The 22,901-nt window shown below is 47.9% G+C and overlaps 1 pseudogene; it reads right to left on the bottom strand.

The window, feature by feature from the left end:
- Window positions 1-2,540: 2,540 nt before the first annotated feature.
- Window positions 2,541-20,813, bottom strand: LOC149354612 (uncharacterized; annotated as a pseudogene).
- Window positions 20,814-22,901: the final 2,088 nt, after the last annotated feature.

Genomic DNA, 22,901 nt, shown 5'->3' with positions numbered 1-22,901 from the left:
GATTGATCGCAGCGATGAAGAACTGCGTCTACGTTTTCCACGTTATTGACATAAATTTTGACCTGTTATCTTGAAGTTTCTTTGCCGGTTTTATATTCAGCGATGCATCGTGCGGCGGGCATTCGTAGTTCGACGACTGACGTGCACGTTTGTTGCTTTAGTTCTTTTTCGGGGGCAAGTCAGCCCAAATAAAGACCTTCATTTGCAAGTCTTGTTGCTGTCTTCCTGACCGGTGGACTGCCCTCACTGCAACATATCAATAGGAACGTGTTTCCGCGAACATTTCTATTGCAAACTATGGAAGAGCACGTAGGCAGAACCACACCGAATCTCTCAGCCGTAAATTGCAGTGAATATGACTTTAAATGGGTATCCTAGTTACCTCTTTGAAGATTAAAAAACATATTAGAGATCTCTCTAATTTGCTGAAAAGCCCTGACCTCCTTACTTTTTCCTCCATTCCATAAGACTCGGCAACTGAAATTTCATATCCCACAGGTTAGTGGAAGCATTACGGTGCTCTTGGCTTTGACCATGTACCGGTGTTTCAGTGTGTATATTTTCAAAAATCTATTCAGCCATAGGCTTCTTTGGGGAAAAAATATGGCTTTTGCCGCATATTGTTACCAGCGTTCGCTGACACCAGAATGCCTTTCTGCAAAAAGAGGCAAAAATAGGCCTATATTCAGATATAAATATTTTGGGGCAAAATTATGGCTTTTGCGGTGTAGTATTATAGATTTTGCGGACACCAAAAATCCATCGAATCATTTGAAGCACTAAGCTGGTTAACTAATTTTTAATAAATATCTTTTAACTAATGAAGTTAGGTGCCTAGTTGAAATGAGATATATATAGCCTGTCGACAGTAATTGCCATAGCGTTTTCCAGAATTTCGAAAACACGATTATCCTTGGCGCTGTCGCGCAACAAATGTTCGCGTTTTCGTCTAGTTTCGTGTACTGGAGCGGTTCCTTTGCTTGCATGCTTTCGTAAGCGCATCTATATTCGCAGCATGCAGCCAGAATTTGTCGAGCCACCGTGCCTAGGGTAATCACATTTTCTAAATTCTGAAAACTAATATGGGTGCTACTAACGACCGGCTACAAACCTCTAATTGGAACTAGGTGCCTAACTCTCGTAGTTTAAAGATTCATTATTGAAAATTAGATAACCAGCTTACAACTTTAAACCAAGCACTGCTTTTGTGGTGTCCGCGAACACTGCCATATTTCCACCTCAAAATGGGTATTCCAGAAAATTTTAGAGTGTTCACTGAAACACCCTGTGTACACCTGCGTAAGAGCTGAAGCTCGTTAAAGGGGTTCGTGAAGTGGTAAAATGAAGTTGGAGTATGCAGGCTTGTTAAAGCCCACCGCTTCACGAATATTGACCAGCAAGAATTTTTACTTCGGTTTATAGAAGCTGAGTTTTCTGTAGTTAAAATTTTTAGTGAAAACGTACAGGTCGGCGCTCCTACGCCAGCCCAACCTGCCTGAGCGAAGCTTCCTGACCCGCAGGAATTACGCGGTTTATTGGTAGCTGGTTTATTGGTAGCCGTGGTAGCTGGTTAACGTCTGAAAGAATCTCACCAATAGCCACCTCTCAACTTATATACCCAGGTGCGAGCGACGGAGGAAGGTGCGAGCATGAAAAAGTCACCGGGAAGAGCTCGGAAACTCGATAACGTGTAGAATTGTATTATTAATACGAAGGCATTTCTAGGCTACGTCGGCGTGGCCGTGTCACAAAAACGTGTCCCCAAAATGTGCCTGCTAAACGTGTCCGCAGCACTTGCGATGTTCGCAAAAAAAAAAATATTTCGACAGTATGATTAGTTATTTAATTAGAGCCAAAATTGTCGAAAAAGCGCCAAAATAGGGAGGACGTCGGTATAGTGAGTGGAAGGGAAAACCGCCCTTGACAGCCAAAACAGTGCAAAAATAGGCACTAGAATAAAACAAAAAGTTTGAAATGATTTGTAATGCATTTCATCAGTGAGAGTTAAGCGAACAAAAAAGATTCATTGGCATAAATTAATTAGTTAATTATCAGAAAAGCTTGGATGGTTAAATACAATAAGGCGGCACAGAAATACAATGAGGCGGCACAGGCCGGCACAGAACAATGAGGGGACACAACAGCGCCGAAATAGGGAGGACGTCAATATAGTCACGTATGTTCATGAAACACCTAAGGTATGTACAGGAGAGCTGTCATTCTAAGCCAGCAACCCGACGCGCTCGAACAGTCAGTGCCTTCAATTTCATCCTCGCCAGCTCAACCTTTTGCTCCGTCCGCAGTAAAATAGCTTTCTGTCATTTTTCACACAAGGACAGTTCGTGGAAAATTGCCAGTGCGCTAAATACGAGTCTGTGGGCACAGCGATAACCTTAAAATCAAGTGACACCGAGTTGAACCAAACTCTCGTCACATCAGAAGCGGCCGCATATACTCTGGTTGCCAGCTGATGCAGGCGAAACGAATGGCTCCAGTCCGGCAGTCGGGCGGCCTTGGGCGTGTGCAAACATGCACCACGTTCACTGCGACGTCCGCCGGCGAAAAATGGTCAGGTTGGTTTTCTCCCAAAGCCCCTTGAGGGACATGGAGCGCCTACGCGACCCATCGTCCGGCAGATCGTCGCCAGCACCTTCCGGCGATACCTCGGCCACAGCCCCGCGTGCAGAACGCTAAAAATTGCGGGAGCCCTGCCGCAGAGACGTGTCCGCCGCCAGAGCGTTAACCCGGCTGTTGCGGGGATTGTTGTAGTCAGACCGCTGCTCCTGTTGGTGTTGCTGTCGGCGGGACCTTCGCGATGGGCACGGAGGATCGCCAGTGGCTGGGCCCTTATTCTTATGCGTCGGAGACCTGTTGGTGTTGTTGCAGGCTGTTGCCGCCCTAGGGGCAGCGGTCGCTGCTGCGGCGGGAGGGGTTACAGGTTGAGGACTCGGTCTGGTGTTAGAAAACTGCCTCCAGGCCTGCGTTTGTCCGCCTCCTCCATTCTGCTTGTTGTTGTAGTGTCGTCCTCGAGACGGTGGCGGGGGCGGCGGAGGCGTCGCTGCTTTTGTGTCGGCTGGGCTTGTAAGTCTGCAAGCTCCGGTCGCCTTTTGGCAGCCGTAAGTGCCCGGATTGAGGTGAGCGGCCACACCCCCGCCGCGATTTCCACCGTCCGGATTGTCTGGTCTCGCGCTGTCCTTATTCCACTGGCTGTGGCCGTTGGATTGGCGGTTGGAAGGATTTCGGTTGCGACCGGCCGAATGACAACCGCCTCTGGCAGGTTGCTGTTGACCCCTGGCGCAGGCTTCATCCGAAGGGCTGATGCGTCGGTTGTTCCCGGCGGGCTCTTTGCATTGACCCGTTTGAGGAAGCAGACTATCCGTCTTGGGCTGCCGGCCGGCTCCGGGCGCTTTGCCCATCAAAGGCGGCGTCGCCTGTTCGGGCTCGTAACGACGGGTGCTGTGGTATTCGCGCCGGGCGTGCGCGGGCCGCTTGATGTCTTGGGTCTTCAGGGCTGTTGTGACCCGTTCTTCTTCTGTGCCGTCTTTGCGCTGTAATAATGAATGTAGGTAACCAACTCGTCCAAAATGTTGTATTATGAATAACTGTAGTTACAGACCCGCCGCGGGGTCTCAGTGGTTAAGGCGATCGCCTACCCAGCCGGTGAACCCGGGTCCGAACCCGACCGCGTCACCCTAGTTTGGATGGAGGCGGAACGCGAAGGGCACCCGGATGCTGTGCGGTGTCAGTGCACGTTAAATATCCTCGAAATCACTCCGGAGACCTCCACTACGGTACCTTTTTCTTTCACTCCCTCCTTCCTCCATTCCCCTATGTTGCTGTTCAGGTGTCCACTGAGATATGTCAGACAGATACTGCGCCATTTCCTTTCTTCAAAAATCTCTTTGCCAATTCATTTTCAGTTACGGTTGAGGGCTAAACCTCATCGCTATACACACGTTTACGCTTTGATGCTCTATTCGGAAAAGCTTACACATGACCAGTGGGTGCAGCAGATTTTACTAGCAGTCTTTAGTTGCGAAAGCAACACTACGCTAAGTGTGAGCGATTTCACGGAGCCCCGGAGAGCCCCAGCCGCGCAAGTGCGAGGAGCGATTGACGTCAGAGGAGCGCGGAGCCGCTGCCGACTCCTCTGCTGCGTGGGTGACTCAGAGGTGTCATCGCTGCTGCGCCAGCAGTGCATTCTCCAGGAGGAGTGACGTCACACGGCGCACAGTTGCGGCGCTGGATCCACCGCGGACTCTTCGGCTACGCGGGTGACTCAGAGGCGCCGCCGCCACTGCGACTCTCGCGCCGTTGCTTCCGCAATTCCACTTGGGATGGCAATTGGTCAAACCACAGCGAATTTTTTTTTTCTCGTGCTCTATTCCCACTGGTCGCCATATGTTTCAGAATTTCTCTAGAGAGGGTGCCTAGTCTTATAATGCGGCCGTCACGCAATTGGAGTACATAAGTGTGGATTTCAATGTAGTCTGAACAGCTCAGAAGAATGCCGCTTTTTCGTGTAATGTCTGGCCCCAATACAAATCTCGGAAAAAATGCGTAGTCCTAAGTTAAGTGTCTACGGCAGGTGTTGCGGAACCTAGGCGGTCGTTTCAGAAAGAATAAAGGCATCGAACGGGAAGACGCAAATCAGTAAAGAGAAAGGACGATAAGAAACGGCTTTCAGCACCTTTCATTTCTTCCGTAGTTGTGTTCATGATGAACTGAAAAAGCTGGCTCTAGCTCCACGGCCTACTCAGAGGACCGCTCAAACATCTGCACTGGATAGCTGATGACCTACAGAAAAGCATGCAGGTCGTGACGACCTGCATGCAACCCGAGTTAAACGTGGACGCCAGAATAAAGGCGAATATGGACCTTTACTCACCTTATAGCAGCGCAGAGAATCGCTGCAGCAATCCAGAAAAAGCCAGCACGGAGAGCACCGTGCCCAGAGGCGCCCCCAGTGCCGGCATAGGGCACCAAAGTAGCGGTGATGATAGTGGCTCGCTGTCACAGCCCACGAGGAGATGCATGGAGCGAAAAACAGGCGTCTTACCCCTGACAAAAGGCCAGGACAGAGCTTGGTCGCTGGCTGCAACAAAAAAAAAGTGGTACGGTTTTACATGCGTTCAAAATGGGGGGTGCAAGAACGTACCTGGATGCCTAGGATGTTAAATGAAGCCCTTCACAAATATCCTCCAAGAAGAATTTTTTTTAATTAGTTTCGTGGAAGCTGGGCTATCTGTAGTCAATATGCATTGCTGGATCTTCGCCCCTTTCCATCGACTCTGGTCTGTTTTTGCGCTCTAAAATGACGGCGCTCCTCCGCCGGCCCCACTGACTCAGCCCCTCGGGCGGTTGCGTGAATTTGGCATGGCGAAAAATCACAGCAGTCCGCTGTTGACGTAACGAGCGCTGCATGACGCGTTGCGTGTGGCTTGGGGCAAAAACCAGAAACCGCTGGTAGCCGCGAGGCGCGGAAGCTGAAGTTATTAGAAATGCATCATAGATTATCGGCTTGCCTTTGAGGTTATGTATGCGGCATGAATGCTCGGTAGCCTGTATTGTACATAATGCAAGCATTTTATAGCCAACCTCCAAGACCCTTTTCAGGTAATCTTTAACGTAGTTAAGCCTAGTAGACATGCGAGAGCATACGTTCATTCTAAATCTGCTCTATCTGTCTGGTACCAGCATGTACAGCCGCCCTGATTTTTAATAATATGGCGTGATCGTCGACCGAACTGCTGGTCAGCGCCTTATAATGGCGATAAGCGTGCAACAAGGTGAGAGTTCGCGCGCGCGCACGAAGGCAGAGCGTCGTCTGCTACGCTGTTCCGAGCACGAGGACACTGCCACAATATCAGTTAGCAAGATCCCGCCAAGCCATAGAGCGCACGCGCATCATTAATATGTGGGAATTTCTTTCCTTGTATTTTTTCTTATCATAACTTTTAATCGCCAGGCTGGCCTCCCGTAATAGGTAAAAAAAAGAGAGAGGAAGAATTCACGTCTCGTGCAGTCCCACATATTAATCATGCGCTTGCGCTCTACGGCTTGGCGGCATCTCGCGAACTGATATTGCGGCAGGGCGTGTGGCCTCGTGCTCGGAACAGCGTAGCAGACGACGCTCTGCCTTCGTGCGCGTGCGCGAACTCTCGCCTTGTTGCACGCTTATCGTCATTATAAGGCGGTGACCAGCAGTTGTGTCGCCACTCGCGCTATATTATTAAAAATCGGGGCGGCTGTACACACAACCGCGTTTCTTGACATTCATCGTCCTCTCTTCACTCTAGAAGCAGCTGGTGCCACGCGCTCCTTCCATTGGCTACAGCTGGCGTGGCGCTCCACCGATATTTCCCGAGCTTACCCAAGTTAATTTGGTCGCACAACACAAGATTCTTGCTCGAGGTGGGTACGTCTGAAGGAGTGCTTTCGAGCTAAAATTTTGAAAAATTGGAGGAAACACCTCAGATCCGCCTTAATGACATAAATGCGGAATTGCTTATGGGGAACTGCATTCTCTGCTTTACACTCAAAGATCACTGCGAGTCCTCAAATCACTCTTGGCGGAGTAGTGCAGTGATTAAGCGATGCTTCAATGCCCTGCGATGGCAGGTGCTGCCACTGGTAGGGCCTGTGCGACCCAGGCTGCTCGTCCAGAGCAACTTCTCGCGGCCAATCATTAATTTAACTGTCGCCTGCTACGGTGTACAGTGTGCTCACAATCCGGTGTGGAGATTGTGATGGCGCTACGAAATCACGTTACCAAGGTAGCCAACGTAGGTTTCTTCTCCGCCGAATTCTTGCCCACAACACCTGTAGCGTCGATGATGACGACGAAAATTTTAACGCTATCGCCTTGAAAGATCAGATAAAACCGGCATTGGAAACTCTGCAGTGAACAGACTAACGGAACGACAACATATAGCCGTTCGGGCACAAGAACGAGTGAAGCTCGCCACGCCAAAATCCTGCGGCGCTCACATTCAGTGCGCAGGTGATACCTGAGTGAATGCGGTGTCTCGATAGATGGTTACGGCGAAAAGGATTCAGTAAAACCTTGTTCTCAGATTCATACTCATTAGTCGCATGCAACGAGCTTTTTCGCCGACAGCAACTGTTCCGTAGTAATAGGCCTTTCATGCAGGATTACCTTCGAAAGTTCGCCGCAGCGAAAAGAATTTTCTTGCTTTTCACGTCGAATTCAAAGTGTGAGCGAGCCGCAACGGCATGCTCTTTACGAAAAGGGCACCGCTTGGTGAATTGCAATATTAAATAATGGGGACTCAAGTAGTAGAGTTTCAGGCAATTGTTTTCGCGCTCGGCCCCATTTTTATATAGGAATATTGTTTCAAGGGCAAATGTGCAACCGAAGCGAAGCGACTACGCAGTCTATTCACGGCTCACCACTATAGGTGACGGCATCTATACGGTAAAGTCTGTGAACATGCTTATGGGAAAAAAAGACGCCGTGGCGGTGGGCGGGTTGTCGACTTTTGCCTATGCAGGGATGGGACACTCCCAAAGTCAGTTGCCTATGCAGGGACGGGTAAATTCCCAAAGTCAGGACAACGCACGACATCCGCGGTCCTTGTTCTAGAGCAGGGTGGTGCCTGCCGTCAACAGCGCTTTGTGCCCCTTGTTTCCAGATGTGTAAACGGACACAGGACAGGCGCTGGACGAGCTAGGAGAAGGCCCACCGCCAAGATCAAGCCATCGCGCTAGTCGTTGTGTGACCAACCCTGCCTTTGCCGTGTCCGGCTCCGTGTTCAGCGCCGCCCAGCCATTCCCGTTGCAATGAGGAGCTTGTTCAGCGGTGCCGGGTTCGCGAGCCATATCTTGAACGAACGGCCGGCGGCCCAGGAGTACAATATGGCCACGTCTCATTGACGAAAGGTTTTTTTTTGGGATGAATCGAACAACCGGAATGGGAGAGCGCATGCAACGAACACCACGAGGTAATCATCTTTGCCTTCTACTCCCTGTCCTCTCTGGCTCGTGGGCAAGGAGCAATGCTGACAATAGGTGGCATGTGCAGGAACATCCACAAAATTTGTATACGTGCTTGACCTATAGAGGAATCTAGAGATCAAAAAAAAATTAAAAGAAAACAGTACAGCGATCTCATTGACGGGAGTGGAAAAACCAAAAACTCATGTATCACCGCAATGAATCACTTACTTCATGTGAAAAGCTCATTAAACAGACGCTTAATCTATGCCATTTGACCTCTTGAAACGGGTGCCGCTTTCACACCACGTCTATTAGTGGATTAACGCGGTGTCAGCTTTGTTGATCGTTGCAAGGACTTGAATCTGCGTGCATCAGTTACTTCTATGTGCGGCTTATCATTGAGAAAGTATAGCGAGGTAATGTAGCTTCGTGTTCGCTAAAGGCGAAGAAGTGCGCCCGCCTATCAGTGGAAGCACTGGTTTTTTACGTAATTTAGGCGAAGCAGGGCTTCTTTGTATTCAATAATGTTTGTTTTCTGCAGCTTGAACCAACGCCGCGAATGGTCGTTCCTTCTTCAATACAGCACCCAAGCCGCGGCGCTTACGCCAAACTTTAGCTCCCTCCAGCGCTGGACCTGAAGAGCTGACTCCGCAGCAGGTAGGGCGTTCCGTGTCTCCTTGCCTGTAGTAGCTCTGAAGGGCACTCTCGCTTACTCGAAGGGAACGAGTGCTTTCCGCTTAGCTTTCATTTCCCAGTTACGGGTTCGGCTTCCTGCCTAAGGTGATCACAATGTACATCTCAGTCGAATTCCCTTCTGGCAATGTCGGGTCCGTTGCCTAATTTAGTGAACCTTTTCGTCTTCCCCTCATTGATGGAAAGTATTTATTGTTCTTAACTTTAGGAACGATTATGCCAGGAAATTGGAGCTCGTTGTGGTATAATTTTTCATGCCCGACTCCCTTCTTGCAGATCAGCATTATGTCAGCATTGTTATATGCGTCTTGTGCTGTAGAAGCAGCGCCTCCTCTATTTTTACAATGCCTACCGAATACGGCCCATCCGACTGCCCAGGCGCCTTTTCTATCCTCCTTTCCTACTCCCCCCCATGGGCTAGTCTTCACGCCTGCTCTGCATGTGTGGGGGAGAGTGGAATCTCAGTGGCTTCTGGTGACGGAAAGCGGACGAAGACAATTTTTGCAACGTTCTCTGTTTCGTCGTGAGGCGGCGCTTTGCATTTCTCATGGTCAGCAGGCTGCCTGTCAGGTATGGACGCGTCATAGAGCGCGCCGTTCGTGGCGGTGGTGATCATGGAGCCGCTGTAGGCGCTGGCTTAAAAAGGAGTCACTGAGAGTGCAGTGCAGCGGCATTGGCATTGCAACGGCGGAAGGATGTGGCGGCTTGTTCGTATGATCTTCGTCTTTTAGCTGCAACGCGTAAATATTCTGGGAGAGGCACTAAAATTGCTTGGTGCAAACGTGAAATTATAAGGTAAAGCTAAGGGGAGGCAAATGGGAGGACGAAATAAAGAAGGACCCGCCGAAAGACGCGGGTTCGATCCCGGCCGCGGCGGCCGACCTTCGATGGAGGCGAAATTCTAGAGGCCGCTGTCGCGTTCCACTCCTAAAGGCGAAGCTTAAACGTCATTAATTAGCAGTTAATTAGTATTCAGGCATTAATCAGTAATTAATCATTAATTAGTGATTTGTCATCACTTAGCAATCAGTACTCAGTTATATGTGACGCCACCAGTGCCACAGAAGCAGCGAAAGTGGTTCGGAAAGCGCTTTCACCTCTACGCACTTTAGACAAAGTGCCCCCTGAATTTTTCTTGACCGCTGGACTACTGCGCTAGAGTGGTAGGAGGACTTCCGGGGACCTGTGAGTATCAAATAGAGAATGACCAATCCCCTAGAGGCACTGACTGATTAACGCAATCATGTGATACATTTAAGTAGGAGGTCAAGTGCCCCGGTTAATTTTTTACTGCATTAGCACTAACATACGCATTTTTCGATTTCAGGCATGGGTACGTACAGTACGCACGTACTTGGGTGCCTGAAGCCTGGTGTATGGAATGCAGGTCGTTTGCAACATGCCAGTTGTGCACACCTAGCAGGCGTTCACCTGAGTGAAGGCCTGGGTAAAGACATTCGAGGAAAACACCTTCCAAGTAAAGACATTCAGGTCAAATGCATTTAGCGTGTCAGGAACTTAAGTACTTCCCGTAACTAATGCGATACTGCACGATATTCCGCGCTTACCAATGCTAAACCGCCTGCATTTTTTTTATTGTGTTAAACTGTCGGTTCGCGGAAAAAATGCACCTTAACCATTCAGAGCGCTACCCTAGAGAGCTTCCTGCTCATGTTTCGATATGTGGTGTGTCCCTTGGTTGAGACCGAATACGATGTCGGCCAAGGCGTCTATTTTCAGGAACTAAGGACATTTTCGAAATGACTCACCGCGGCGGTCACTGGGAGGTCGGGTAACAGCTCTGCCGGGATGGGTGCAGTTTCGGGGGGATATTTGTGTTGGGGTCCACGGTCCTTGTTCTGGAGCAGGGTGGTGCCGCCCATCGCCAGCTCTGAATGCCCCGTGTGTCCGATGGGTGAACCGGGCAGAGGAAAGGCGTTGGGCGAGTTTAGAGGTAGGCGACCGCCAAATTGAAGACTGTGCGCTGGTCGTGGTGTCACCGCCGCTGCGATCGCAGAGGCTGATTCCATGTTCAGGGACGGCCAAGCAACCACAGTACAATCAGGAGCCTCTTCTGCGGAGCGTAGTCTGTAAGCGATTGGTTGATCGAATGGTGGTAGGGAGACGCGCACAACGCGGCCGCGTCACAGCGACGACAAAGCCTGTAACCTGAGTCGGACAGCTGGCACAGGAGAGCGGGAGCAACGAACGCCACGAGGGAATCTTCTTTGCCTTCTGCTCTGTGTTCTTGAAGGTGCGTGCGCAAGAGTAAATGCTGGCGATGACTGGCACGTGGAGGTAAATGCAACAAATTGTAAATGCCTGAACGTAGGGCATAAAACACTGAAGCAAAAGAAAAAGAAGGTAGGTATGCCAGAAAAACTGAAGTAAAATTCATGTTTAAGCAGACTGACTGACACACATATTATATTGAAATCCCGAGCGTGCAGACTGCTCGAGGCATCTGTGCGGGCATGTGGCCCACAGTTGGCACGACAACCGAGACGAATTCCGACATTTCGCAAAATGAACTAAGCGATTTTTCCCTTTAATGGGTCACCAGAACGTGATTACATTCTAATGAACATTATAAATATGTCTGCTATTTCGTTCGGATAGTGTAACGAAAATTACAGGAGTAAATTTGGTATGTACTCACATTACAACATGAGTGCAGTTCTGATCACAAATAAAAGTAAAAAGTTTGAAATGGTGATAAACTACCTGCAGCTTTGTAAAAGATGATTAAGCGTATTATATTTGTAATGAGCATAGCTGAGGAAAACTGACATCAATCAATATTGTATGCATAGCAAGATACACAACTGTTTCTTTGATTTTAAATGATGCCAGGAAATAAGCCGCAGCTTCCTTCCCTCCACATTTTCAAACGCCCATTACAATGCCAGCTAGATGCTTTCTGAACAGCTACGTAAAGAAGCATCGTCCAAAGCCGGCCCTCACTGAAAGGTTAAAGGACTTTAGGCACAATATTTTTGCTTGATATTTTCTTGTTTCAGACGAAGCGCCAGATGTTGATATACACAGATCACCCTATAGTATTCATCTGCGACCGCTAAATTTTTTATAATTGCATTTGTTCTCGACCCTGTTACAGTTTTAGTTTAATTAACCGAACAATAGCTGTGACATGTAGTTGGTGTTTAGGTCACGTAAGGCACAAAAAAGGCATTATAACTGCTGATACGTCATTTGGTGTGCTCTAACTACTGGAACGGGTTGATTTAGGTGTTGCAGTGAGTTAAAACTATGTACCCGTATTTATATGACCCTTTCTTCGTTTGACATGCGACCTAAACATCAAGTGCACGTCAGAGCCACCGCTCCATTCATAAAACCGAAACACCATGCAAGAAGAAATTCAATTATATGTTATTTAATTGTCGTAGGCAAAAACCACGCGGTGATCTATGTATTCTAATTGATAAAGCATCATTTGAAAGAAGAAAACGCGCTATAAAATTAGGTGTCTATTGTCCTTCAATGCTGTTCGGGATACCAAAAAAAGGCTACGCGGAAATATATACGCGCGTATTTTTTTCAAGGTGGGAAACTGCGATCTGGACAAGTTGCATTTCTTCTCTACAAATAACATCTAAGAAAAAAAGGCGAGCACAGAGGTGAGCAGGCAGCCATGTAGTGCTGTTATTAAAGGAGGGTTAGAAAGATCAGCGCTGTGTGTGTATTATCATTTGTCCTCTCGGCTCCGTCGGGCTTCCTAGCAGTGCCACGAACCACTTTCGCACTGGCGCACCTTTCACGCTAGATTACTCTCGAGTGGTACTCTTACTAGGTATCGCCGCCTGACTGCCGCCTTTAAAACGCTGAACTATATTGTAATGCACATGGGCACGCTTGTGAATATGCAGATGTCTTACAAACCTAGGCATATTTGCACGACGACAAACTTAACAGTCACGAGTCACAGCTCAACACATGCCCCAATGGTTTCTCCTTCGTGCATGGAACCTATTCACACGCAATGATGAATAAAATGACCTTCATTAGTCAGGAAATGTAACTTGACGCTTCTCACACCCTCCGAGAAGCGGAGTAAATACAAGGGCTAGGCGACGTCAGCCAGTGGTGCGTGGTTGGCTCGCGAGCACAATAAATGAATCCCATAGTGATAACAGCCATCGCGTGCTCCTAGTGTTCAAATCACAGAGAAGAAATAGTGACACGAAGTGCAAATTTATTCATCCCATCACAACAGAGTGAACGCCATTTATTTGCACTCTTCCTGCATCAGGCACGCCTGTCCGATTCTCCAGATGTCTCTATAGTTAGGCGTTTGCAGGAATTGCCGTCCGATCTGGAGCTCACTACAGCCGCATTATCCGATTCAAGGACGCATCCGAAGCACGGGAGCGCCAAGCCAGCCGAGGCACTGGACAGTCGTACGAGAGAGAAATGGCGGTGTCTTTAGAGAGACGGCCACCTCATAGCAGCTGCGGAAGGCAACGGCAACAGCGTCCTCGCCGGAGTGCGTCGATGGCACATGCCTCTGGAGAAAGTGCAGAAAGTCTCCGTCCGTGGACATCGGGAATTGACATAGAATAGGTGCTGCCACTAGAAAGCGACAGCGGGGGGTTGAGGAGAAACACTTTCAGTGAGCATTGTGGAGGAGAACTGCTCATAAGGAGGAGCCCTCTACTTCACACAGCGAGTCTTTGTACCTTAACAATCGCCCTAGACGAGATAACTTTATAGTGAACGGCGTACCCGAGCTGGGAACAGAAAATTACAGAGAATGTTTAGTACATTTGAATCGGAGCGAAACCAATGATTTTTGCTGCGGAGAAGACTACGGTAAGCGGGCACTGCAGCGGGACGGAGCATATGGACGTTGATGAAGATGTGCCCTCCATGCACAGCGCGAGAGTATGGTGCAGTTTAACACGAGGCGTGTTGGTTTGGCGATAGCTCAGTGGTTTCCTCAGCATGAAGGCGGCATATACGCTGTATTGCTCCCTGAGAAGTACACCAGAGACAATTGACAGTTGGTTTATTCTGTGCACTGATGAGGTTTTCTTCTGGGACACATTACAACAAACAATTAACGACATTGACCGCACACCCTAGAGTATCCGTTTTTTCCCTCTGGAGAAAAACTGTCTTTTGCCATAGGACCTATTTATGTTGCAGGGACTTTTTAGTCTGGGGAAGAGCCACATGGTGGACCACCATGCCGAATCACCACGGTCTTCGAAATCTTTTGTAGTGAAGAATGCGCTTTGCTGCGGGAAGTATATGCTGCCCTGCAATAGCGCCTAGCTGGCTGCCCTAACTGGATGCATGTGTGTGCCGCCCAGATTTTTGATGTTTTGGAAGGTGGGGTCATGCAGGGGTAAGGTGACGTATTGTTTTGTGGCGTAAGCATGCTTTCATTTTTCTTTTCGGCACTATTTCCATAAGAAAGATAGCCTTATGGTTTCTCTCTGCGGCCCTTAAAGGAGATCTGATCGCGCAGCTGCGGGTTCCACTCCGAGTCATGGACATTGATTCAATTCTTTTCTCTTTTTCTTGGTTTGACTTCAAACTCAGCTAAAGGTCAAAACTAGGCACTCGGCGATGGAACCACGAGGTCCCGTGGTGAAGCTTTCGCCTGAAGCGTTGAAGCGTTGAGGCAGGAGTAAATGAGCGCGTTCATCGTATTGGTAGGCGCAAGTCTACTTCCATTCCCCGATAGTAATGATGTTCTTGAAATACAAAAGGAAAATTTCCGTCTGAAAAATGCATTGAAATTGAAGGACCTAACCACACCTAAAGTATGCATCGACGAAGAGATTTCACCAAAACTGCAAGTGGCATGGGTAAAGTTGAGGTAATTTGCAAAGGCTAATGCAGGCGAACGCAAATTTAGGTTGTCATATGATGAGCTGATCATAAGTGAGAGAACTTACAGATACGATGACATTCATGACCGTCTTGTGCAATCAAGCCGAGAGCAGCCCATTTCCGGTGATAACTGCAGAATCAAGGTCTTTGAATCAAATCGACCGATATCATTTTTTGTTGCTAACTTTCGTAGTTTGCTACCTAAGCAAGGAGACTTACTGTCTGTCATTGACAGGTGTGCTGCAGATGTCGTTCTGATAACATAAACATAGCTGAACCAATGTATCTCGGCGGTCGCATTTTCATTGAGGCAAAATTCTAGAGATCCGCGTATTGGGCGATGTCAGTGCGCGTTGAGGAACCCCCGGTGGTCAAAATTTCTGGAGCCTCTGACTACGGCGTTCCTCATAGGCTGAGTTGCTTTGGAACATTAACCAACCATAACGTCACATAACTTTAAACATCCATCAACGGAAATTTCTTTAGTTACTGTCAGCTAACAGATCAGAGGCATGTTTCTCTGCAAAAGCCTTAGAAGCTTTAACCTAGGTGTCGAAATATTCGATGTTGTGAAGTAACCTGCAAAACTTCTTGCTTGAATATAACAAGCCGTCGGGATAGCTCTTTAGATATCATTTCTGTACCAAAAACCTTGCTTTAACTTTCTTACCGTTGTTATCAAGTTACCTTTTTTTGGCAAGGATTCTGCAATGTTTGTCACTAAAATTTTCCTTTTAGCATTCTTTTGTTCTTTTGCTTAATGATGCGCCCCGTTGGCTTCCTGTCTGTATTGGTATTGATTGTTTTTTGGAGGTTATTGAAGTTCACTGAATTCGGGAAGAATTTTTTTTCGTGTTTTTCATGGAATCTAGCTTTCGCATTTGCTTCTCCCATGCCATTTCTGACGTTCACGGAGTAAGATAGACAGCAGTGCCGATTCTGACGCTCCACAATGCATTCGGAAGGCCTCGCTAGCGCACGTCCGGCGCCCAGCGTTGCGCTCTACTCTCTATATCCACTCGCCTTCACTCAACGAAAATGCTTTGAGTACTCTTTTTCCTCTGCAGAAGTAGCCTATCGACGCGCCACCTGTCGACACTACCACGAAACGAAATTCTGTGCGACCATTGGGCGAAAAGCCGGTGGGATGCCGTTTTTCGCGTTGTCTACTTCTGACGAAGCTGTAAAGGGAATCATGTTTTTCCATCAGCGCACAATAGCCTCTTTGTTTACTAAGATAACACTTTTCCTTTGATGAATCGGCCGATGCACAACAACCGGCTTATGAAACCTGAACGACAGTTCAATCCTAAAAAAAAATTAGTCGATATTAGCTGTGAGAATGTCCGTACGAGTGCAGGTAAATTTCAGTTTCAAGGTGCGATGCCTGGCCCTTTGAAGTGTTTATAAACTTAGCGTTATTGCTGCTTTAGGACGTAATAAAATCTTTGTTTTTCAGCTCTCTCGTCCGGCTTTCTTTTGTTCTGAGGATTATAGTGCAGTAGCAACATTGACAAGAAAGACGGACGCAAACACAGGTGTACCTCTTTCTTGACCATGTTGCTACTGCGCTATAATCCTCGGCATGATGAACCAACAAGCCAGCCACTTCCTATTAAGCAATTTGATTTGTTACTCACACTTGGTACTTGGAGAGTCAGCTCCGCAAAATGCATCTCGTTTGTTGCCGAGCCATGTGTGCACCATCGGCTTCGTATTGGGGCGTCGTAGCAGACGACAAATGAACCCAAGAGCTTCCCGAAACGCAGAGGGCATGGCTGACGGGAGAAGCGCATACTGTGCAGCGGTATTTGAATGCTGGTGCTCCGTAAGACAGGGCAAGCGATGAACTGTTTTGTCGCTTGCTGTAAACCATGATATGGCGAAGGAAATTTGTGTGCACGGCAGGGAAAAGCCATTCCGCCACCCGTCCTGCATCTTCCAAGCTGAGTTTTGGAAATCTGCTAAATACGCACAGTATGTGGGTGTTGTGCGACGTCGCTGTGCATTAAAGAACCGCAGGTGGCCGAAATTATTCGAGCGCCATCCACTAAGCTCGACTGTTAGCTCAAAAGCAGATGCCGGACGTTAAGCCCGGCAGCGTATTCGCCAACTGCAGCCTGTACAGCCACAAGGCTTGAAACCACGGTGAATTGATGACGGTGACTGAAGATTGTCACAACGGCTTACCTAAAAGGGATAATTATTCCCTAAATAACGCTTAAACGGCGTTATATGGCACTAAGCATCACGATTTGCGACCTAAAAGGGAAAAAAATTAAGAAATGAAATTAAAGAAAACAATAAAGTTACAGTACAGGGAGCGGAGTCGAACGGCCGACCTCCCATACGCAAAACGTGCCTCTAATCCACTGCGCCATAGCGGCGATGTCAAGCTGTCGTTCTGAACGAATATTTATAACGAGCCTTACTGGTGGCTGCTACCTGCCGGTGGGCGGCGCTGTCATCGCTGGCTGTACCGGCTGCATTTGGCGAACGCGCATCCCGGCATGCCTCTCTCTTTTCCTGATGCAGTACTGACACTCACTACAAGGCCGTCTATGGAATACAGGAGATAATAGTGGAAGAACAGAAGGGAACAAGTTAGCATGTGGAGTGTGCGCATAATGGAGCCTGTGAAACACGGCAGGTGAGCTGTAGGGAGGAGGCAGAAGTAGAGGACAACTGTGGTGACACAGATGATGGCGCCAGTGCAGCGTCACGCAGCAGACAACCGCGATGCATGCCATGATGCATGCGCGTGTTTTTTAAAAAAAGGAGAAGAAAGCGTCTACACCGCGAGCGCATCAGTGCCAAATCCGAGCGTCCTCTATTTTGACTCCCCAATCTCTCTCGGATATAGCAAAACAGAGCCCCTCTTAACAGCGAAGTCGGCGCTCCTGTCTATCTTGCTCAGTGGTAACGTGTGCAGATGCTCTGTAGCTTTGGTGAATGCTTTTTGCAATAATTTCTACAAAGGCTTGGGGATTTTAGTACATAAAGTTGAATTCAGCTCTCTAGTGTGTTCTTCTCGTCTTGCCTCTCATTTTACTTCAAACCGAAACAAAAGTTTACCTTTGCTGTCATTATTAACTGCACTTAAATTGTCAGAGCTGCGAAAACTCTTAAGTGGTACATTCTTATATACCTCAGATGTTGGGATCTGAAAATGATAGAATTTTTTAAATTCTATATCTGATGTACACTGGGGACAAAAGTAACTGATCCATCACTCAAATTACCAACAACGCCACCCCTTATGCAGACGTTCCCCGAAGATGCACTCCTGGAGTCGAGACCGGCAAGAGAAGGAGGGAGTTGTAGGGTGACGCCTATATGCAGAACGGCAGCGTTCGGGGATTGGAGGTGCTGTGAGTCACTTTTTTTCTCGTTAGGGCAGTGCCTCCGGAACGTGCAAATGCATCCACACACCGCTCGTTTTTTAGTAATATTACTGGTAATCATTTGGAAGCTTAAATGTTTCTCCGCCCACGTTTCATTACGGCAGCTTTCCGTGATTCTCTTTTGAGAAGCGTTAACCACTAATAACGAAGGAAATTCTCATGACGATGAAAATTTATGCCAAGATGCGCACTTTATATCGGAAAATAAACATTGCCCCTTTGGATCACTCATTTTCGTTCTAATGGCTCATGCCCGCAATGGGCCATCGACAAACATTCGGGAAACATAGGTTTTCCAGTTTTATAGCTTTTTTGTCAGCTTCTAATTTACGGTACTGCAGGTGACAACAAGGAGAATCTAAATAAGTGACACTTTTATTGTGCGAAAGCATGACTCTGCAGGGTAGCAACCATGAGCAAAATTGGCCGCTGTCTCTTCCGTTGTTTGTTCGCATACGGCCTATCGCGAGCACTCCGTCCCGCGGCACTGCCCGTTCGTCGTCGTCTTCTACGTCGCAGAAATCCATGTTTTCGCCCTAATTCGAATGAAGTAAACATTCTCTCTAGTTTTTCTTCATTTTTGTCAATGGTCTCGTGGTCGTACGATTGCCACTAACGCAAATGAAGACGGCGAGTTTCACCCGCAAGAACGTTGCGGGAACGGTGAGAACACTTTTGGTTCCAGCTTATGCGAGCGGATTTCTTTGCATTTATCACTGGGAATGTTTTTCAGCCCGGCACCTTGCTCAAATGAAAGTCGTCCGTTGCCCTAATTAGCGCAAGTGTATTCAGGTAACAGTAAAAGGCAAATTTTATGTTCCGTTTAAAAATAAGCATGTCTAGGGCGCAAGACTCTTGAAAATGTAAAATAAAAAAAATGAGCGCTTCATAAGCTGCGAAAAAGATAACTTCTCACTGAAATTAGGAAAGTGTTCCAATAAGTGGATTTTACCTTTTTATTTTTTCTGACACCAGGGGGCTTTTTCTTCCTTGGGTTTTTCCTGCCCTTGTTGTCTTGCTTTTAAACTTTTTGGCGTGCAGCTGAACGTGCTACCTAGTGTCAACATTGTTTCTTGCACACGCGCCTTAGAGAACACTGCGCAGAAGGCAAAGAAGATTCCCTCGTGGTTTTCATGTGCCAATAAGCCTGAGGAGACATCATCATCATCATGGTGGAGTGCGCATCGGATCTGCTCCAGTGTAATACACTCAATTCTATTCCTTTATAGCCTTTATTCCTGAGCAGCTAGCGTGCACTAAAGGCATTGTACGGGGAGTGGCCTCGTCATCTACCACTCAAGAAATTTTGGACGAATTTTAAGATGCAGAAGAGTTACTTCTGTGTACCGCTTCTCTCGCGAGGGCAGAAGGGCACAAGGGTTTTTTCGGCAGGTGGCGAATCAGGCTCTGCGTCCCCTCAGTACTTCCTCCGGCACGGGTTGAACGAGACGAACTATACCTAGGCCTTAACATATACTTACCATATCCTCACTGGCCTGTACGTTAAGTACACGCATGGACGAGGATTCGAAGAGAATCAGGAGTGCTCTTCGTATGTTTTGTTTTAGGTTGAATTGTTGTTTGCGGCTCACAAAATGATATTAAGGTGAAACTGGAACGGCCAGAGACACCTAATTTGCGTTGATATGGTTAGATGAAGTTTTTTACAGAATTGCACACAAAATTTATTTTTATATTATTAAATACGTTTCAAAGTTCAACGATGGGTCCTCGCGCAGTGCCTGGCTCGGGTCTCGCCGGGAGAACGAAGAACCACGCCGCTGGTCCTGAGCTCATACTGCGTGGAAGTATTAAATACCGTAAGATACTGCACTGAGTTTATCTTGAAACTTGGAAAAAAAAACCCCACCTAGGCGCAAATAATTTCACAAGGACACAAAAAGAGACGAGGAGACAACGGACAAGCGCCTGCTTCCAACTGTTTATTGCTCGAAACAAAAAACAGATACATTTATAGTCTCGGGCAACGCCCACATTTACACACCACGTGCCTTATCGCAGCCGTGACTTATCGCCTAGCACGAAAATTGCGAAAAAAATCGTACTCCGCCGCATACAACTTAACTGAAGTGTCAATCACGCACAAGGCTGCCTTTTCCTTTATGTGAAAGGCTTCCAATAAAAGCCTCGACTGCTTAAATTTGCTCTTGCCCAGAATCCTCGCCTTTTCCAGTCGAGGTGCACACTTGCACGTTTTAACGTGGCTCACCAAAGTGGCGTATTTATCTTTATTATTCGCTACCTTTTTTACATGTTCCCCAAGGCGTTCGTTGATGCACCTCACCGTTTGCCCTATATAGGACATTCCATAGGTCAGGGGGAATATTGCCCTATATAGGGCAAACGGGAAGGTGCATCATCAAACGCCTTGGGGAACATGACAAAAAGGTAGCGAATAATAAAGATAAATACGCCACTTTGGTGAGCCACGTTAACACGTGCAAGTGTGCACCTCGACTGGAAAAGGCGAGGATTCTAGCCAAGAGCAAATTCAAGCAGGCGAGGCTTTCATTGGAAGCCTTTCACATAAAGAAAAATGCAGCCTTGTACGTGAGTGACACTTCGTTTAAGTTGTATGCGGCGGAGTACGATTTTCTGAGCAGTAATGTTCGTCCTAGGCGATAAGTCACGGCTGCGATAAGGCACGTGGTGTGTAAATGTGGGCGTTGCGCGAGACTATAAATGTATGTGTTTTTTTTTTCGAGCAATAAACAGTTGGAAGCTGGCGCCTGTCCGTTGTCTCCTCGTCTCTTTTTGTGTCCTTGTGAAATTATTTGCGCCAAGGTGTCTTTTTTTCCCAAGTTTCAAGGCCAACTCACCACATCCGTGGTCCTTGTGCTCGAGTAGAGTGGTGCCTGCCGTCACCAGCGCCATGTTCCCGGCGTTTCGAGATGTTGAACCGGACACAAGACAGGCGCTGGACGAGCTCGGAGAACGCTGACCGCCAAGGTCAAGCCACCGCGCTGGTCGTTGTGTGACCACCCCTGCCTTTGCAGTGTCCGGCTCCGTGTTCAGCGACGCCCAGCCATTCCCGTTGCAATGAGGAGCTCTATCAGCGGTGCCGGGTTTGCGAGCCATGGCTTGGACGTACGGCGGACGGCCCAGGCGTACAATGTGGCCTCGTCTCATCAACGAAAGATCTTTTGGGGTGAATCCAACAACAGGAATAGGAGAGCCCATCCAGCGATGATGATGATGATGATGTCCTCGGGCTGAATGGCACATACCCACGGCGGGGGATTGGCCAGGGTGCATAGCGGATACAAACGAACTCATGTACAGGGAATGGAGTATAATTAAATCTAAAATTTGGGAACACCACGAGGTAATCTTCTTTGCCTTCTATTCCCTGTCCTCTCTGGCGCGTGGGCAAGAAACAATGCTGACAATATGTGGCACGTGCAGGAACATTACAAAATTTGTATACGCGCTTGACCTATAGAGGAATGTAGCGATCAAGAAAAAAAAATGAAAAAAAAACAGTAGAACGGTCTCATTGAAAAGATTGGATAAAACAAAAACCTATAACGCGACGTTTCGGAGCGCTTATGAAACGCACGCGTAATCAATGTCATTTTACCTTTTGAAATGGGTTCCCGCTTTCACATCACGTCTATTTCTTAGTGGATTCGCGCGGTGTCATCTTTCTTGATCATTGCAAGGAGCTGAGTCTTCCTGCATCAGTTAGTACTACCATGCGGCTTATTATTGAGTAAGTAGCGAGGTAATAAAGCTGCGTTTTCGCTAAAGGCGCAGTATACGCCCGCCTATCAGTAGAAGCACTGGTTTTTTGCGTACATTAGACAAAGCAGCACTTCTTTGTATTCAGTAATTTTGTTTTCTACAGGTGGAACCAAAGGCGGGAATGGTCGATCCTTCTTCAATACAGGCCGAAGCTGTGACGCTTAGGACGTCTCTTAGCTCCCTCCAGCGCTCGACCTGAAGTGCTGAGTCCGCAGCAGGTAGGGCATTCCGTGTCTCCTCGCCTGTACTAGCTCTGAAGGGCACTCTCGCTTGGTCGAAGGGAGCGAGCGCTTTCCGCTCATCTTTCTTTTCTCATTTACGGGCTAGGCTTCCTGCCTAAGCAAATTACGTTGCACTTCTGAGTTGAATTCCCTTTGGGCATTGTCGGGTCCCTCGCCTAAGTTAGAAAACGGTGTCGTCTTCCCCCGATTAATGGAAGGCCTTTATTGTTCTTACTTTAGGAACAATTACGTCACGAAATTGGAGCTCGTTGTGGTATAATTTTTCGTGTCCGATTCCCTTCTTACAGGTCAACATTATATGAGCATTGTTCTATGCGTCCGGTGCTGTAGAAGCAGCGCCTCCTCTGTTTTGACAATGCCTACTGAATACTGTCGATCCCACTGTCCAAGCCTCTTTTCTATCCTCCTTTCCTACTCTCCCTAGCCGGCTTGTCTTCGCGCCTGCTCTGCGTGTGCAATCTGCAATCTGAGTAACGCGTGCAGTCTGAGTAGCGTGCAATCTGAGTAGCGTAGTACAATCTGAGTAGCAAGTGGTGACGGAAAGCGGACGAAGACAATTCTCACTTTCTTCGTGAGGTGGCGCTCTGGATTTCTCAATATCACCAGGCTGCCTGTCAAGTACGAACGCGTCACAGAGCGCGCCGTTCGTGGCTCTGCTCCTCATGGAGCCGCTGCAGGCGCTGGCTTAAAAAGGAGTCACAGAGATTGCAGTGCAGCGGCGTTGGCATTGCAACGGCGGAAGAATGTGGCGGCTTGTTCGAATGATGTTCATCTTTTAGCTGCAGCGCGGAAACATTCCGGGAGAGCCACTAAAGTTGCTGGGCGCAAATGTGAAATCATAGGGTAAAAGTAGTTGTTAATGCGTTTTGCTGCATTGGTTTGCGTTTCAATCATGTTCAGTAAGGCAAATGGGAGAATGAAATAAAGAAGGTATGGTAAATGTACCCGAAAAGGCATTTTTCGAAAGTACCATCTA

Source organism: Amblyomma mixtum, chromosome 3 (assembly GCF_055824585.1).
Source record: "Amblyomma mixtum isolate Tamu chromosome 3, ASM5582458v1, whole genome shotgun sequence".
NCBI classification, from domain to species: Eukaryota; Metazoa; Arthropoda; class Arachnida; order Ixodida; family Ixodidae; genus Amblyomma; species Amblyomma mixtum.
This window is presented reverse-complemented; position numbering and strand designations above follow the sequence as displayed.